Source organism: Equus caballus, chromosome 23, assembly GCF_041296265.1.
Source record: "Equus caballus isolate H_3958 breed thoroughbred chromosome 23, TB-T2T, whole genome shotgun sequence".
Lineage (NCBI taxonomy): Eukaryota > Metazoa > Chordata > Mammalia > Perissodactyla > Equidae > Equus > Equus caballus.
In genome coordinates, this window is record NC_091706.1 from 17145759 (window position 1) to 17151758 (window position 6000).

Genomic DNA, 6000 nt, shown 5'->3' on the forward strand with positions numbered 1-6000 from the left:
GGGAGGAGCCTGGGGGAGCAATGACACAGGGGCACAAGAAAGCGTTGATGATGATGGATGTACTCGTTATCCTGATTGTGGTGATAGTTTCAATATTACCAAATTGTACATTTAAGTATGTTTAGTTTATTATATATTATTATACCTCAATAAAACTATTTTAAAAAGAAAGAAAGAAAAACTACCCTAGATGCTCCCATCATCAGCTTCTTGTCCCCATTGGAGTGCCATTAGAACCTCCAATTAGGAAGCAATAATAAAGTTTGGAGATTTTTTAAAATAAACTCAGATTCTGTAATCTTCTCATTTTAGAGGGACCTACTGTGTAATATCTTTTACATTGTGGAAAAAGATTGGGGAAACCATCATTTAAAAGATAGAACAGATAGTGGCCCACACCTAGAAATAGCTTGAATATCCATTAACAGTAGAACAACACAATAAATGATGAGACTTCCATTCTGTATAATCTTATACACCTAATTAAAATGAGTTATAACTATGTACATTGACCTGGAGGTATGTTCATGTATGTTAAGCGAATAGTGCAAGTTGCATGACATATGTAGTCCGATGCTACAGAGAAAGCCAATATGGTGAACGCGATTTGTTGGTGTGTGCGTCTGCAGAAAGGCAGAGAAGGACTTACACCTGCTGCAACATGAGTAACACAGAGGCATTGGAGAGGTTGTTTGGAGGAAGGGGAGGGCAAACCAAAAAACTTGTGGAATGTGGCACTGGTAACCTCCTTACCCATAACATGCCTTCTTTTTTCACCTTTTCCTCTTTTTGTTGCCTCTTTTTCCCGCAGACCTGGTGTTATTCTGTCTCCAGAGTCCCTCCCTTTGGTGGAAAGAACTGAATGTAAAAGAATGTTTACAATCTAAATAATGTTCTCCACTGGATGTTTCTCTTTTCCAAGAACATCTGTATGTTAGTAGAGGACGCTGGGGAGAATATAGAATCCCGAGGAAGTTCAGGTACTAGGGCGTCCATAAGTGGCAAAGTATTTTGAGACAGAGGACCCTCAACACAGGCCACAATGGAGTCAGAGGCTGCTATTCACGATTAGCCCCACACTTGCTCCTTCACACCCTAATCCCCTCTTTTGTCGTTCAGAAAGTTTTGAAATGTTTCCTACCTCATACCCCCCAGCTCTGAGTTAGGGTCTCACTTTTCCGCATCTCTGCCCAGTCTGTGAACTACATGTTGCCCTGTCACTGAACAATAGCCACATCCAGGGTCTCATCCTACTTCCTTTCTTCCTTGTGTCCAAACCTTCCACTTTCAACTCTTAGTCATACACTTAGCATGCACTAAGTCAACACAGACTTATGGAGCTTTTATGAAGCCCTAGAAGGAAGAGCATGTGGAGAAAATTTGACAGAGCCCCAGGAAATTGGAGTCACACATAGCTGGGTGACCCTGAAATCTAAGTTTGAATCATCTATCTGACTCATGATAAACTCTGGATTGTTTTCCTAGTCTGTGCCAGTAGTCTTATAACTATACCCATACCTGCCCCCTGTGTTGTCCTGATTTATGGAGAGCTATCTTATCACATCATCAAAGAAGTCCATGTCTCACAAGGGAGTTTACTTATTCCTTAATAAAAAGATACGGTGTGTCTTTTCTGTGCCACCCAGCCTAGATTTACTGGGACCGTCAAGTGTTCCCAGTTCCCAACTCAACTGACAATTACAATCCACACAAAGAACAGTGTTTATGGTCATATTACCCTTAGGGTTAAAAAGCTACAAACATTCTATCATATCAGCTGTCTACAGTTAATTAACTAAATGTTCTTCCAAGTGGGTAGCAACCCATTAGTAAGATTTTGACAATATCCTTCTTTACCCATGCTGTCCAACATGGTAGCCAATAGCTCCTGTGGCTATTGAATACTTGAAATGTGGCCAGTTCAAAATGAGATGTGCTGTAAGTATGAAACACGCACAATGTCAAGACTTAGAGAAAAAAATGCAAAATAACTCATTAATAATTTTTATATTGATTTTGCATTGAAATAATATTTTGGATTTATTAGGTTAAATACAATATATCACTAAAATTAATTTCATCTTTATACTCCTTTTAATGTGGAAAAATTTATTTACTTTTGTTTGTTTAAAAAAGTTATCAACTCAACATTTATCCTTCCTAAAACCCCCTGGTTGTTATCTTTGAATCAATGATCCAGATGGTTAAGTCTCTTTGAGTCTTCTGCATAATCTTTTAAAATCTTGAATTTGCCATCCAGCATTTTAACCGTTCCTCCTACACTTTTTCACCTGAGGGTCTAATGAGTATGCCTTTTATGCATCCATAAATGTCATTGATAAAAATTATTTAATGTGACAGGTCGAGACACTCAACTAGAGACATTATCTAGGCTGACATTTATTCCTTAACTAATTTATTCATCTTTACATTGAGTGTGGCTGTTTAACTAGCTAAGAATCCGTCAAACTGAATTCCATAATGATGTCTTCCTTGACCCTTGGCCTGAGGCACCTACATACCACACACTCAATTGCATGAAGACCAAGCTGGTATTGCTCACTAGTGTTTTTTGTTTGGATGATTTTTTTGGGGGGTGGGGGTTGTGTGTTTTGTTTTGGTTTGGTTTTTTCAATCACCATGGAACCCATCTCTCATGCCAACTCCAGATCTATCCTCATTCTAACCTAACGTCACTCCTGGAACTCACTGGCTTTTTGGCTAATAACTCCATTTCTTCCTCTTGTCCCTTTTGATCCTTATACCCTGTTTCTCCAATATTTAAATCAACTTCTCCGAATGAATTTGTCTCGACTGCACTTTCAGCTCTCAGTGCACTGGGTTGTTTTGGATAGGAATTCCTCCTTCATAGCTTAGGATTGTAAAACCCAGCAACAATCCACTTGGCCAATTTTGCACCCACTCTCCTTTCCCCTGATGGGGAAAGATTGGGCAGGATAGCTCAGAAAGAGAAAGAGCAGAGCAGACAAGTGGGGAGTGGTTGAGAAACAGAATGGACAGTAATTTAGGTACATTTTGGAATCCACTTTTGCTCCTTTTCGGAAAATTGAGACATTTTCTATTCTGTTCTTCCATGTGCCATCTCTCCCCGGGCATTACCAGCAGTTGTCCCTTGGTCACGAAAGCAAGCCTAGTAATGACTTTTATTATCTTTGCAACCATTTAAATAGGCTATTGTACCTCTTATATGGTCTCGCTTAACTAAGATGTCACATTTTTGATATCACACGGCCAATACCATTTCCATCGTAAAGATCCTTTTTCTTACCAGAGGAGGACACAGAACAAGAGCTAAATAATATTGCCTTGTCTCTACAATCTGTGGATGTCTCACCATCTGCCCCAGCTCTGAGATTGTCTCTTCATTCTTCTTCTTACTCTCAGCCTGGTTTAAATAGTCTTTTTTTGTTGTTGATCTCTGTATTTTTTTTTTTATAACTGTAATGCATTCTGGACGTCAATCCTCCTGCCTCTGTTCTCACAGAATTGTGCTGCTCTGTTGTATTCAAAATGTGGCCCACTTTCCATTTGTCCCCCACAAAAATCCACAGCCTAGTTACATAGAGTCTCCTTTCTTCCTCTTGAGCATCTTTCATGCCCTTGTGGTCAGAATTTTATATTTTAGAGCTTCTCTTCTCTTTCAAATCAATATTCTCTTTTAGAGTCAGCAAGTCAAAGGGTTTAATCTATTTTACCTCCAAAATAATCTGTTCCCTGAAGTCTAGGATACGTAACAGTTTTCTCAGCATCTCATATTTAGCCAGTACGACCTCCAGTGCCATAGCCAGGTCAGTCTTGTGGGTTTCCATAGCCCTGTCATGAGCGTCCTTCCCTCCCCACCCACCAAGTCCTAGGGACCCGCATAACACCCAAGAAACATTTCCCTGGGGCCAGGACAATGGTATCATCATTGACTGAAGTGGAAGCATCCCAACAGAAAAGAGAATCCAAAGCAGCAGAGTCAGGCTGAACCAGAGTTGCCTGACACTCCTGTCTAGTTGGAGATGCTCTTCTTGTCTCTCAACTTTGTTTCTATTGTGCTCTCTTTTAATAAGGGAGGCCGCTCATTACTGTGTCATGACTTCTCTTCCAATCAACTGAAAGAGATGGGGAATGCCTGTGGTGGAAGCCTATATCCCTTAATTCTTCCATTTCTGTATAGGTTGGGTAGAAATTAAGCTGCTTCAATAAAGAGACCCACTTCCCAAATACAGTAGCTCAAACAAGTAAGAAATTTATCTTTCTCATGTCATAGTTGAGAGAGAATGTGCATTCCAGGAAGGATACATGACTCCATGCCACAGGGTTTTCCTCAGGTCCAGGCTCCTTCTATCTTGTTCCTCTGTCATTTTCCCAGGGTTTGACCATAGTTTCCTACCTAGAAATTCAGTAATATATAGTTTAGATTTTCCTGACTGCAAAATCTTTAAGTTAAAACAGAATTTAATGGACCATTTGAACTCCAGGTGACACCCTGACACTTTCTTTTTCTGTCCCTGGGGAAAAACACAGGGTCTTTCTGCCACAGTGCCCACTCCAGCCAACTCTAAAGTCAACTTTTCACATGAGACTTTATTGATAAATATATGCATAATGCTGTGAGTGGCAAACTCTACTGCCTTAATTTTCATTTCTAAGGGTAGCTCTAAATTTTGACCATTATTCTAAACAAATATGTATAGGAAATATAACTTGTTTGTTTGCTCTTTCCGGTAGCTTTGACTAAAGAAATAAAGCTTTTTTTCCTTATAAAAGAAAAGAAAGTAGACTGAGTAGATATCATACCACAGGGGCCATCCTGGAATACCCTTACCTTTGCTACAGACATCATTAGGCTTGAGTTTCAGTCACAACTCTGTCACTTTGTAGCTCGTGTGGTGCTTTTGGGAAAGTAATTTACCTGTCTTAGGCCTCTATCTATAGAATGAGTATGGCAGTTTGAAATCATGGCTGCAGTCTATGTCCCCTCCCCTTGAATCTGGACAGGCTTGTGACTGCCTCAACCAATATAAGGTGATAAAGGTGTCATTATGTGACTTCTGAGGTTAGGTCATAAAAAGAGATGCAACTTCTGCCTTGCGCACTGTAAAACTTGCTCTTGGAACCCTGAACTCCACATAAGAAGCCCAACCACCCTGATGGTGCCATGATGGAAAGCATCTCAGGCAACAATCCCAGCTAAGCCCAGCCTTCCAGACCTCCTGCCCTAGACCCCACTCCCAGAATGAAGCCTCTTCTTCTTCAGACCTATCGATCCACCAGCTGAATACTACTGAGTGACCTACATTGATGCCACTTGGAACAGAAGAATTAGCTGACTGTGCCTGAACTCCTGATCCACAGAATTGCGAGGCAGAGTAAAATGGTTGTTTTAAGCCAGGAAGTTTTGGGTAATTTTGCTACGCAGCAATAGATAACTGAAACAATGAGGAACTAGATGCTCTCAAGGGTCTCTTTCAGCACTGATACTCCAGAACTTTCTGAGAGACAATTGGAGGTACAGCTACCTCATTTACACTGGCCACAAAATCTTTTCCATGGCTCCTACATTTCTCTGTGCAGATCCTTACCTGTATTACACAATTAACCAGTTAACCCTCCATCGGTAACATAATTACTCTCCCGCAAAATGATAACTTCTCTAATGATACAAGCAATAATACATAGTTATTGCTTGTGAAGGCAATATTTTATACAGCCTTAGACCTTCTGAACGCACCCTGAAACTACCTAACAACCAGCTGCATCTACAAGCCAGTGGAGGTCTACCAACGTCTGTTCTTAGACTCTGACTTCCTAGGGCGGTATTTGGTTGGGGTGAAGGGTCCTTAGCCATCAGAACTCAAGTTCTCTCAAGTCAATTGACAGACATTGCTAAGCACTGGAAATATAAACAGGAATAAGACACAATTCATGTCTTATAAGAGCTTGAAGTCCTATGGGGAGACACATGCAAAAGTGGATCATTTCAGTTTACAT